Below are 12,747 nucleotides of genomic sequence, written 5' to 3' on the forward strand. Positions count from 1 at the left end.
AGAGATACAAAATGACAGGAGGAATAAGGACCTGAGAGATGTACAAATAACTAAAGAAATAGCCCAAAGGGGAGTTAGGAGTGAGAGAGAGAGGGTGATCCATAGACAGAGAGAAAGAAACGAAAAAAGAGAGGGAAAATGTGAGAGACTGAGTGAAGCACATAGGTAGAATGAGAGATACCAAGGAGAGGGAAAAAATAGAGGTTGAGAGAAAAAGGAATAACTAGGAGAGAGGAAAAAACGAATAGAGAGAAAGAGAGGTGCACACAGCAAGTAAGAAAGGGGTATACAGAGAATGAAAGGCATTTGAGTCAATTCCTGCGGCTTTTCCAGATTCAGATCAAGTCTCTACGGACAAAACAAAAGACATCAAGTACGAAGTAGTATGCAATTCCCAAACACATCACTTGCAAAGAGCCTCCTGAGTGACAACCAAAAGAGGAAGACCCCTGGTTCCATGAAGTTGAATAGAAGCCTCCAGACACAGTGGATGTGTATGGTTCTCTGACTCATGGCCTGATATAATACAATATATTCAGGGATTTTTGGGGGGAGCACAGACTAAGGAACCAATAGGTGACTAACACATTCAGGCACCCAAAGTAGCGAAATGTTTAGGCCTGAAGTTCAGGTGAGGAGACCTGCGGAGTAGTTGTAGTGGAATAATGGTATGTTTAGTGGTGCGTCTAGTCTTGGCCAATGCTACCGACCCCGCGAGCTTAGAATGCTTAATTTATCTGAGATTTCTCCCAAAATTACTCCGATACTAAGCAACATTTCATGAAAGGTCATTATCAACAAATGTGGGCCAATTTTCTTTTGGTGCCTGGGCCTAATTGTGTTCCCAGTCCATTTGGGCTGGACTCTCCAGGGCAGAGGTCCATTCTGGGTCAGAGAAAGGGTGCTCCAGATCTCCCTCCCAGTGACGCCTTAAGGAGTCCAATGGAATTGCAGTATGTTGTCGAAGAGAGGCGGCAAACCACCGAGTCAGGTGACCACCATTGCCCAGCACGTTCAAGTATTGAACCATGTGGTGCGTAGGAGGTTCTGTGGATAAATTGACCCATCTCAGATGACATCATTGATGACATCACTTGCACCTGCACCAGGCACTGCTAAAAACCCCACATATTATATCACTCATTACATCTTTAATGCCATCATTGATAATATCACTGCAACATCTGCAATTAAATTATTGATGAGTAAACTGTGAATGGCGGGTGCCCGTGTTATAGTTATTTGAGGTAACTATAAGTGGTGAGTTCCAGTATTTTTTTTTTTGTTCAAAATGTTGAAATTGTCACTGACAAATTCACCTAACCATAGGTATATCAGCATTTGAATACATATATATGTTAACATATGACTGGATTTCAGGAAAATTTCAACCTGTTTTAGGTCTCGCCTGCGCAGCGCGCATGTGCTGCTTAGGCAAAAAGACCTTTTGCAATCGGTTCAGTTGGTTGGGGTAGTGGAGGAGTGGGGGTGTTGTTGGTTACAGCGCCCCTTCTTAGCAGTCACTGAACACTCACAGCCATGCCGGGGCTTTCATTCTGGGATATTGTGGGGTGTGAGATTTACTTTTGGGGTGAGGCTGTTTTGAGTTTGTTGTTCTGACGTGCTTTCATCTGCAGAAGTCCTGGTGTTTGCCCTTTGACCTCTATATCGCCCCATCACCCTGTCCGCTGCTGTAGATGGTGAAGTTGACTGCACTAGATAGTTAGATAGACCGTGACTGGCTGGAACGACCCGCCCCAGCAGCCCCCACGCCACAAAAGAAGAAGTCACCTCTCCCTTCTTTAACTCACACCCACACTCACAGTTCAACGTCACCACTCCAATCCTGAGGCGCACGTATGGTGTGTGGTAGAAAAGCACACGTGGTGATCTGTAGTGCACAACCATATCTAATGTGCAGTAGTAAGGTGCACTATGTCAAGAGTGCACACTTTGTTGTGCAACACAACCCGGACACACCAATGTGCAACACACCCACACAGAAGTGCAACAGGTAGGTGCACTGTGTCAAAGTGCACACTGATTTGTGCATTAGGACACACACTCATCAGTTTGCAACATGCACACACAAGTGCAGTAGCAAGGTGCACCGTGTCAAGAGTACATACACAGCAATGTGCAACACGCACACCGAAGTGCGGTCCAAAAGTACACTGTGTCAAAAGTGCACACTGTTGTGCATTAGAACACACACTCACCAGTGGCCAACATGCACACACCAACGTGAAGTAGAAAGGTGCACCCAATGAAGAGTGTACAATAAAACGTGCATCAGAAATAGCTCACACCAATGTGCCCCCTGTGAAGAATGTGCACTAAGAGGCATAACTGAAAAAGCAAAGCACACGCCAGCGTGCACACGGTATCGAGCAGCAGAAAGCATCACTGTGGTGTGTAGTACAAACACGCTGTAGGGTGAAAAATTGTGGTGTTTGCTGACTCACTGACTGCAAAGTGCATTTGAGGCAACAGATGTTGTGCAATACAAACCCATGATCCTGATAGATTTACTAACATTCTGTCTGGGTTTTGTGTCACAAAAGTTAAACCAGCACAAAATGTTTACTTGGGATTTCTTCTTCAGTACAAGTAAAGTTTTGCGCTGGAAAGTACAAATTTTAAATAAACGTTTTGCACCTGTTTGTGTACCCCTAAAGTGATGGAAAAGTTGTGATAAAGCCATGGACGTCAATTCACCGAAATGCTTGGGCTAGCGGAAGTGACATCAAACACCCTTTGACCTCCACATTCACTCACACACAGAAATGCATACACATACACTCTCTCACACATAAACACACTAACGCAAGCATGCATACAACATACATTTTTTAAAGCATTTTTAGCTTACCTCATCTGCCATGGACGGGCTTATTCCATCTTATTGTACTTCATATTTATTACAATATTAGTAAATATAGTTTATTTATTCATGAATAGTGTAATTAAAAAGCAACAGACAATAAAGAGAGCAGAGCCCAGCTGCCCCTGTGTTCCTGGCACTGAATTTGACACATCTGAGGCCAGGGGTCACAAAGGCAGTGCTAGAGGTAGCAAAGGGCGAGACAGGGGTCGCAGCTGCGACCCCTGGAGCTCCCTAACTGACGTCCATGGCTAGATCTGGGCTGAATTGATTTGCCTCAAGGGGTCACTATGGATGGTACATGGACATTCCCCTAAACCCATCCATGGCTTTAGACACACAGTTCTATCTACTAACTTTTGTAGATCGGCCTATGCCTAAAAAATAACGCCTCTGAGGTTGGGCTAACAAGGAGAAATGTTTTAATTTCTGCAAACTTTTCTGACTCTGACTGCACAGCACATATCCAAAGTGGGAAAACTTTAGAAGTTTATCGAGGTACAGCATTTGATACTGGAAGGGTACCATTTGAGTTGAAAACTCTGCTAGACATGCAGGGGTTCGATCTCAAGGTCTCAGGTCCAATTCACGGCAAATTCACTCAGCTTTTCATCCTTTCTGAGGTTGAGAAAAGGAGTACTATTGAGTTGGGTAACCAATAGATGCCTGTTATTCAGCGCCAAGATGGCCCTTTGCGGGTGAAAGTGTGCTTTACAAATACACGTTATGTTATGTTACTATGATGAACTGCCCCCACCTAACAATAAAAACTATAACAAAAAGCATTAGAACAGGCATGGAAACATTGACAGCATTGCATAAACAAAAAAACTCGAACACTTTTTTGGTGTTAATTCTGCTTTTTATTAGGGTGCTTCAGTTGTATATAATGTTTTCGAGGTTATATATGAGGTGACAAAAATGGTTATAGCACTTTTTTCTATTATAACATTCACAATGCTCTACAACACATTAAAAATGTTAACAAAGCCAATAGCTCTGTCTAAGCACTTATAAGGCCCCAAAGGTGAGACCTATTGGCTATGCCAGTGTTTGTTTTAACTTCCCATGCTGTCTATCTGCTCAGCTGTTGTCCTCGAAATCATAAAAAACTGCATGGAGAGTCAGCCACAAGAAGCACAATTTTCCGACTTTTTTCATTTTTTAAATAAATACAGGCAGGAAACACATTGTTTTCTTTCTGTATTTCTCTGTAAAAATCAGTTAAAACGACAACTGTCAGCCTTAACTATAATGTAACCTTAACCTTTGTTTTTTTCAATGAATACATATGTGTGTGTGTGTATATATTATCTACTGGCGGTCGCCAGTAGATAGTTATAGTTACAACCTAGTTTCCATAGGAAATCTCAAAATTCTATTTTGAATAACTTTGGTGCCGGATGATGAATTCTCGCGAAATTTTCAAAACAAATGGGGCGCTCTGTTCAGCTCCTACCCTGAAAGTCTCGGGGTGATTCGTCAAGCGGGGGCCGAGAAAAAGGGGGGTCCCAAAACGCGTTTTCCCCATGCATTTTTCCATAGGACCTTTAGTCGAAGGTACAGCCCGAACGGCTGAACAGAATTACGTGAAATTTGGCAAAGAGGTAGCCATAAGGTCAAGGAAGTGCCTTTTGAAGGTCTCGTGTAAATCTGTTGAGTATTTCCTGAGAAAATAGCATTTAAAAGCATATAAATATCTATACGCGCGCACCGTGCGCGCACTGTGCGCGCACCCTGCCGTGCACGAGCGCAATTCTGATTGGTTGTTAGATGTCGGTAAACATCCGAATCGGTCGAAACCAGGAAGTGTCTGCCGCCATTTTGTCTCTCGCAGTCTGAGGGGGTGAAAAACAAAGGTGGAGAACGTGAAAAGGGGGCAGGGTGGACAGTTCCTGACCCCCTAGCCTTTGTCAGGGGGTCCCAGAAGGACCCCCAAGGGCAAAAAAAAGATTTTATTTTTTTTTTCGAAAAATCGCGGAGTGCGCGCACTGTGCGCGCACGCTGAAAAAACACACGTAAAACAATTTTTTTAATGGAAAATTAAGCGAGGTGCGCGCACCGTGCGCGCACGCTAAAAATCCCATAAAAAAAATAAAAAAAACATACATAAATTAGCATTTAAAAAACCTTTGAAATTCACTGAAAAAGCCATAGGTTTCACACACGTTATAGTTACGAATTAGCATTTAAAAAACCTTGCAAATTCACTTAAAAAACCATAGGTTTCACACATGTTATAGTTAGCTGGACATTTCACTCGTTATAGTTAGTGCAGGCAACTATAACTCACGCGACCGCAATCCTCTGCTGATGACGTCAGATATTACATCACTGATGACATATGTGTCTTTCTGAAAAATAAATATTTGTAATATATGTATAGCTAAAGATTAATGGAAGAAGACATGGGTAAACAAGTGTCTAAATACAGTGATGTAATATCTGACGTCATCAGCAGAGGATTGCGGTCGCGTGAGTTATAGTTGCCTGCACTAACTATAACGGGGGAATTTCAATGGGTATTTTACGAGTGAAATGTCCAGCTAACTATAACATGTGTGAAACCTATGGTTTTTTAAGTGAATATATATATATTTATGTCTCATATTGAGGTTTTCAGTTTAGTTTTCGCTTTTATTTAGCTAATTACCTACATTTCTTTGACCCTTCTTACTGTTATGTCTGTTCATTCTATATGATTCTAAAATGTGATTAAAATTGCAACTCTTTTTTTAAGGGCTTAATGCGAAGATTGGTCTACAGAGGGGTGTTTTCTTCAACCTTCAGAGGAAAACATTCTGTAACTTTGGCAGCGATACCTTGGAAAGCTCCGCTGCATCCTCTCACTGCTGAGGCCGCGATACTGCTCGTCATGTTGATATGAGGTGTCTTTCTGTTTAAAATTAGCCCGTGCTTTGATAATGTCGAGCGGAGTCCGGCTCACACGTGCTCCAGGAACTCATTACTCAGTCTGGGTCCAAAGTCAACACTGGTCCAGTCAAGATAAAGTCATGGAATTGGGTAATCTGGGAAAGGCGAGGCGTTTTATCTTCGTCGGATGCCTGTAATCCACCGCTGGGGTACAGATGTAATGCAGGGATTGGGCGGGCGGAGCGCGAGACATTGAAAGGAGCCAGAGGCCAGAGCAGTGCCGTGTTCCGGAGCTTGCAAGATGTCTGCCCTCCCTGGAGGCCCGAGACAATGTGAGAGAAGAGGAAGCGGAGGAGCGAACGAGGAAAGCAAGGGCGGTAGAGGTCAGGGGGACCAGATTTTGAGAAGCAAAAACCGGAACAGGGCAGACATAAAAGTAGGACTAAAATATTTCGTGTTATTTTTATATCTGGCCTGTCCGGTTTTTGCGTAGCCTAGTAAATATGTGTTCGTGTGTGTGTATGTGTATATATATTGTATTTACAAGACTGCGTTATGTAACATTAGCTGTGACAGGGCCTCCACCCTGAGCCCCCCTGCCCCCCCCCCCCATTCTTTCTTCATCTGCTACGAGCACAGCCAAGCCAGGACATACTAAAGCTTAGGGAAGGCACAGGGCTTTAAGTGGGATGGAAAAACTGGGGGGTCTCTCAAGGGGTCTGTGGCCAATGTAATTAAGGGTGTGACTTGAAAACACGTCAGCTAAAAGTTTGTGCTTAGCATACTGTGCCGCTCTACTGGTATTTTGCTGTTTCTGTCATTGCATCCAGATATATGATACAACAAGTAACATCATACCTACAACAAGTCATGACTATTGGCTTTGTCCATGGTTGTTAGTTCCATAAGATAAGCAGCAACTGTGGCTTGTATATAATACTGAAAAAGCTTCCACATAAAGCCCTGGTGACACCATGACAATGTTGCTACCCCTGAGTTCCAAAAAGAGAAGAGAAATTCAGAGAGAAAATGACTCTCTTTAAGGGATTTCCCTTCCCCTATAACGCTCGAAAAAAACGGACCTCCTGTGTCAGGGCACAAAACAGAGCCCGATTGAGACCTGTTTCGAGGCCTCCTTAAAAAAACTGCTGGTGCTCAGACCCGGCCCACTTAAAGCCCTGGGAAGGCACCAGGGCGCTGGGACAATCCTCTGAAAACCGTGACTCTCCGGTAAATCCATCTAGTCACCCTAAATGGTGTCGGGTCTCGGGGTGCAGTCAAAGGGAAAGTGGAATCAGCAGGTAGGTTCGCAAGTTTGTGGCTACCTGCATCTCACACTCCACAACAATTCAGGCGTTTGTGCATTCAGCGCCATCTTTGGAGAAAAAAATAACAGAAACAAAGCCAATAGGTCTCGCCCATGTGAGAGCTATTGGCTTTGCCATGTTTTTTAGGCATGTTGTACAGTAGCATGGCTGCTGTTCAGCATGTCTAAAAGGTAGTGGCATGGCATAGAGGAGAGTGGCGTAGAGTAAAGTGTAGTAGAGTGGCGTAGAGTGAAGTGGAGCAGAATGGCATGGAGTGATGTAGAGTAGCGTAGAGTGGAGTAGAGCGGCACAGTGTAGAGTGGAGTGGAGTACAGTAGAGTGGCAGTGTAGAGTGGTGTACAGTAGACTAGCGTAAAGTGGCATACAGCGGAGTTGTGTACAGTGGAATGACGTAGAGTAGAGTGGCATAGAGTGACATTGAGTGGAACAAAGCGGTCTAGAGCAGAGTGGCATAGAATAGTGGCATAGAGTAGAGTGTCGTAAAGTAGAGTGTAATAGAGTGGAGTGGGGTAGAATGGAGTGGCGTAGAGCACCATAGAGTAGTAGCACTGTGTGGAGTGGCGTAATGTTGAGTGTCGTAGAGTGGAGTGGCGTAGACTGGAGTAGAGTGGCGTGGAGTAGAATGACACAGAGTGGCATAGAGAGGCATATAGTAGATTGGTGTGGAGTAGAGTGGCATAGATATAGGGCAGCAGAGTGCCATAGAGTGGGGAGGAGTGGAGTAAAGTGGCATAGATTGGTGTAGAGTTGAGTTACATAGAGTAGCATGGGATAGAGTGGAGTTCTGTAGAGTGACGCAGAGTGGCATAGAGTGGAGTGTCGTAGAGCTGCATAGAGTAGCATTGTGTGGAGTGGAGTAGAGTGGCCTTAGAGTAGAGTGGCATAGAGGAGATTAGAGTGGTATAGAATGATGTGGAGTGGCGTAGAGTGATGTAGAGTGGACTGGTGTGGAGTAGAATGGTGTAGAGTGGAGTGGCACACAATAGAGTGCCATAAACTGGAGTGGCATAGAGTGGGGTGGCATAGAGTGTCATGGAGTAGTGTGGCGTGGAATAGAGTGGCATAGAGTGGCGTTCAATGACATGGAATTGGTTGGAGTGGCATAGAGTGAAGTGCCGTTGAGTAGAGTGGAATAAAGTGAAGTGGCATTGTGTGGCATTGTGTGGAGTGACATACAGTGGAGTGGCATATGGTGGTGCAAAGTTGAGTGGCGTGGAGTAGAGTGATATATAGTGGAAAGGCAAAGAGCACAGTGAAGTGGTGTAGGGAAAAGTGGAGTGGGGTAGAGTATAGTGGAGTGCTGTTAAGTAGAGTGGCATAGAGTGGAGTGGTGTAGGGTAGAGTTGCAATGAGTAGAGTGGAATGGCTTAGAGTAAAGTGGTGCAAAATGAAGTAGAATAGAATGGCGTACAATAGAGTGGTGCATAGTAGAGTGGCATAGAGGACTGGCATACAGTGGAGTGGTGTAAAATGCCGTAGAGTAGCACTGGGTAAAGTGGAGTGGTGCAGAGTAGAGTTGCATAGAATGCCGTATAGTGGTGTAGAGTGTTACGATGAGTGAAGTGGTGTAGAGCGGCATAGAGTAGAGTGGCGTAAAGTAAAGTGGCATAGAGTGGGGTGGAGTAGAGTGGCATGGAGTAGAGTGGAGTGGCGTATGGTGGAGTGGTGTAGAGTGGAGTGGAGCTGAGTAGAGTTCCGTAGAGTGGCATTGTGTGTAGTGGAGTGGCGTAGGGTAGAGTAAAATTGGCATAGAATAGAGTGAAATGGCGTAGAGTACTGTGACATGGACTGGAGTAGGGTAGAGCAGAGCAGAGTGGCGTGGCATAGAGTAGACTGTTGTAGATTAGAGTGGTGTTTAAATTGTCTTAGAATGGAGTGTCATAGAGTGAAGTAGCATAGAATAAAGTGGTGAAGAGTTGTACAATTGTGGGTATAAGTTACTAAAGTGTCAACTGGGACGGCAGATAAGATGAAAGCAACATAAATAGGAACCGGTATGCTTGTGTTGAAAGTAGGAAAGCACTTTGCATGTCCAAGAGTAATATCGAAATGCTTAGACAATTTAAAAAGAAGTGCATTGCAAGAAGACGAGGAAGAACAAAGACAAGGAAGAACATATGTACTTGGTCCATGCTGCAGGAAGAAGCTAACATAAGGAAGGAAGGGAAGCCTATGGAAGCTAAGCAATTGAAAGATTGCGAATGAGAGTGACAATGAAACAAATAATGGTATGCTGTGAGCGGGTTAAAAACCCACTGAACTGTAAGCAATACGTCTTGCAGCACAGCACAGCACATGCACTGTGTGGGTGAGACCTCAAAATAAGAGGGAGTAGTGATGTGACACACCAAAGAGGCAGAGAGATGAGAATTCATTGATTTAGGTGTTTTAAAACAGGCCCAAATTCTGCTTTTGCCCATCATCGCAGCGCTGAAAAAGCTAAAAAGAATTAACATACAAGGAAAGCATTGCATCACTCATTGAATGTGGTCACTCTGTATGGATCTGCCCTACAGGAAGGTTTAGGGATGGACTGGGGAACCAAAACCAGCTCTGGTAAAAATGCTCAAATCAGCCCACTTCCTTCGTCTCCTGGCACAATTTCTCTTTCCATCCATCCAGTCTCTCTCCTTCCCTCCTCTCTCTCTTCTTCCTCTCCGATCACATTGTCTCTATATTCCTGCTCCCTCTATTTCTTCATCTCTGGGAGCCTCAAGAACCTGCTGCAATGAAGCTCAGGGAGCTAGGGAAAATGACAGAGACACCGGGATCAGCTCTGGGCTGGCAAACCCGGCCTTTAAGGGCTCCAGCTCATCAGGGATATGCCCGGTGCAGTGCCAGACTGGCCTATAAGGCAATCAGACAGTGCCTGATGGGCTGGTCTGACAGGTCAGTGCGTGGGTCGTTTTTGTTGCTGTTTGTGGGCCTGTTTTATTGCTGGTGGGATGGTTTTTTACTGTTGATAACCCTGATATTAAAACAAACATCACCTGCAACAAGTTCAAATCCACGCTGTCTTCCTTACCTTGCAATAACACTTATACAGTGTGTCTTTACAAGTTCAAGATTGCCCCAATTTCCAAACATGTTGCACTTTTCTACCTTTCTGATTCACTAATATGGGTCAATTTTATTTTGGTGTCCAGGTCTATTTTCTGGTCCAGTCTGACCCTGGTACGGTGGAATGAAAGGCCTGTTGTGGACACCCCCAGAGAGCAGTTACTCCATCAGACATACCCCCCAGGGATTGGCAGCCTTATAGCCCATGGGTCCCATCCTCGGCCTGCTTATTGCCGATCTCCATAGATGCCAACTGGAGCGGCCTACTACTGCTCTGGGGAAACATAGTAGAGCAGCTCCCAAGGGTCAAACGTTTGTGCATCGCAGCTGGCCCCATGCGGTCCGATCAGAAGCCTGACCTCAGTCTTGGTGGCAGCAGTGGAGGTCAGGAGCTCACCATATCACCCAGAAGCATCAGCCTTTCTCTGCATCAGAAGTCCCATCTTTTGGGGCTGTCCGAATCCACTTTGAGCAGAGGGTACCCAAGGGCTAATGGATGCCTACATCTTGTTTCCCCGTTATCGTTCCTTCGTGATTCTCATGGGGGTTGCCATATTGTGTCCTGATTGCCATCACAACAACTAAGCTGCCAATTTCCTGGTACCCTCTCTATTCAATCTATGACTGTGGTGGCCATGTTGGAAGGAATTATTTTTTTCTCCAGTTTTAGTAGTACAGTCATGGTAAATATTCATGGTAGGGACTAGAAGGATCTGTAGGAAAAAGTTATTGGGTGAGACATCTGTTAAAAAAAATGAACTATGTAAACCTGTTGTGAAACAATTAAACCTATTAACCTGTTATTTTGTAAACTAGTTGTATGAAGTAGCAACCGTACTTACGTAAGGCACTAAGATACTCTTTTGGGTCTAATTTGTGCAGTATGAAATTGCAAAAGCATAATAGTAATAAAATAAATAAATCCATGATTTGTAAAGTTGAGCATCCTATTTTGTTTTCTTCCCACCACTTTTACAAGGAGATTCTTTAGGTGGAGCCTGGGCAGCGCATGCACTGCTGTGCGAGGCATGCTGTATTCAGGTAGGGACTTAAAGCTCCACCCACTCTCCGCCCATATTTTTCATTGGCTTATGTCATTGTCCACTGTAAACTGTGGCTGTTTAGTGGTCAATAGGCTTAGTAGTCCCTCCTTAGTATCGCCTTGTCTCACTTTGTAACCTCCCATGGCGACACTCCCTGTTACGTGCGTTGTTACTCGGTAGGCTTTAATTACAGCCTCCAAGCACTATTTTCTCAAATGACACGGTCTCTCCTGACGCTTTAAAAAAATGTTTATAGGCCTCGCATTTGTGAGAGTTTAAGCTAATGGCATTGTAAATGACAATGCATTTTATTTATTTGTTTTAAAAACAACGCATAAATAAAAGGCATTGTCATTTGCAATGTCAATAGCTCAAACTCTCGTAAATGCAAGACCTATTGCATTGCAAATGCTTGTTTTCCAATTTAACCTCTGAATTTCACTCTTTGCCATTTGCTGGGAGAGGCTAGTCCCAGACATGGTTTTGCTTCCCAGGCCCTCCACATTCTTGCAATAAAAGGAAGTTACCTGCCTGGTATTCATGTCCAGTTTCCTGGCCATGCCTCCTCCAGAGCAACGCCGTGAAGCTGGTAGCACACCCTGGCTCTCCTTTTCGTTTACAATGATGTGTGTTAGACACTATCCCAATGCCCTGTAGTCTTGTCTGTTTTTTAAATAGTCTTTATTGTGCATTTTCCACCTTTTTACAATAAACCAAAACCCAACCCACCCACCCCACCCCCCTGGTCAGGGAAGAAATATCATCAAATACGAAACCGTACATAATCATCATCAATGTACCAATGAGTAACTAGTATAAAAACAACAGTAATAAGACACAGATGTAAACAACAGACCATTATTTAAAGTGCAAAGTGTGGAATAATAATAAAGATGGAGCTAGATGTAAATAAATATTAACAAAGCTTCCTGTCTTTACGAATACCAACAACTTCATTACAGTAATAATACAGTTAAGAACCTGGACTAAAACCCTCAGGGATGAACCTCATCTAAAATGTTGTCATTATATCAAGCACGATAAGACTCAGATGTCAACATCAGACTGTTATTTAAAGTGTAGAGTGCAGAAATAAGAGAAGCCGGGGCAATCCATCGTGTCTGTGCAGACCCCATCCGTTTTCTCATCTAGATAAAGGTGCCCATATTAACTGTCCTTTTTTCCTTGTTTTAACCCCTTTTCTGCCATAAATCGCTTTCTCCATATTGGAGATGGCTAATAGACGGGCAAGCCAGTGTTGAAACTGAGGAGGCTGTGGATCAAGCCACGCTGTAGCAATTAAAAGTCTAAAAATCGTCATAGCTACAACAAGAAAATAATCTATATCCGGAGTTGATTTCTCGTCAATAACCCCTAGTAAGATTACCTTTGGACTCAATGAGACTTTAATGTCTATTTTAGTAAGGAAACAATGTTATATTTAATTCTTGAGAGAATTCAAAGATGGACACGTTGCAAACGTATGAACAATGTCAGCGCTAAAAGTGGAGCAGCGCGGGCACTTGGTTCCTTGCCCCGAGCTCCACTTTACAATTCT

The 12,747-nt window shown here is 43.9% G+C and overlaps 1 long non-coding RNA gene across 1 annotated transcript; it reads left to right on the top strand.

Annotated features, from left to right (window-relative positions):
• Window positions 1-5,981: 5,981 nt before the first annotated feature.
• On the top strand, window positions 5,982-11,083 carry LOC146812449 (uncharacterized). Its single transcript, XR_014965947.1, has 2 exons — window positions 5,982-6,090; window positions 10,233-11,083. It is a non-coding gene; the product is annotated as an uncharacterized LOC146812449 (long non-coding RNA).
• Window positions 11,084-12,747: the final 1,664 nt, after the last annotated feature.

Source organism: Triturus cristatus, chromosome 7 (assembly GCF_964204655.1).
Source record: "Triturus cristatus chromosome 7, aTriCri1.1, whole genome shotgun sequence".
NCBI lineage: Eukaryota > Metazoa > Chordata > Amphibia > Caudata > Salamandridae > Triturus > Triturus cristatus.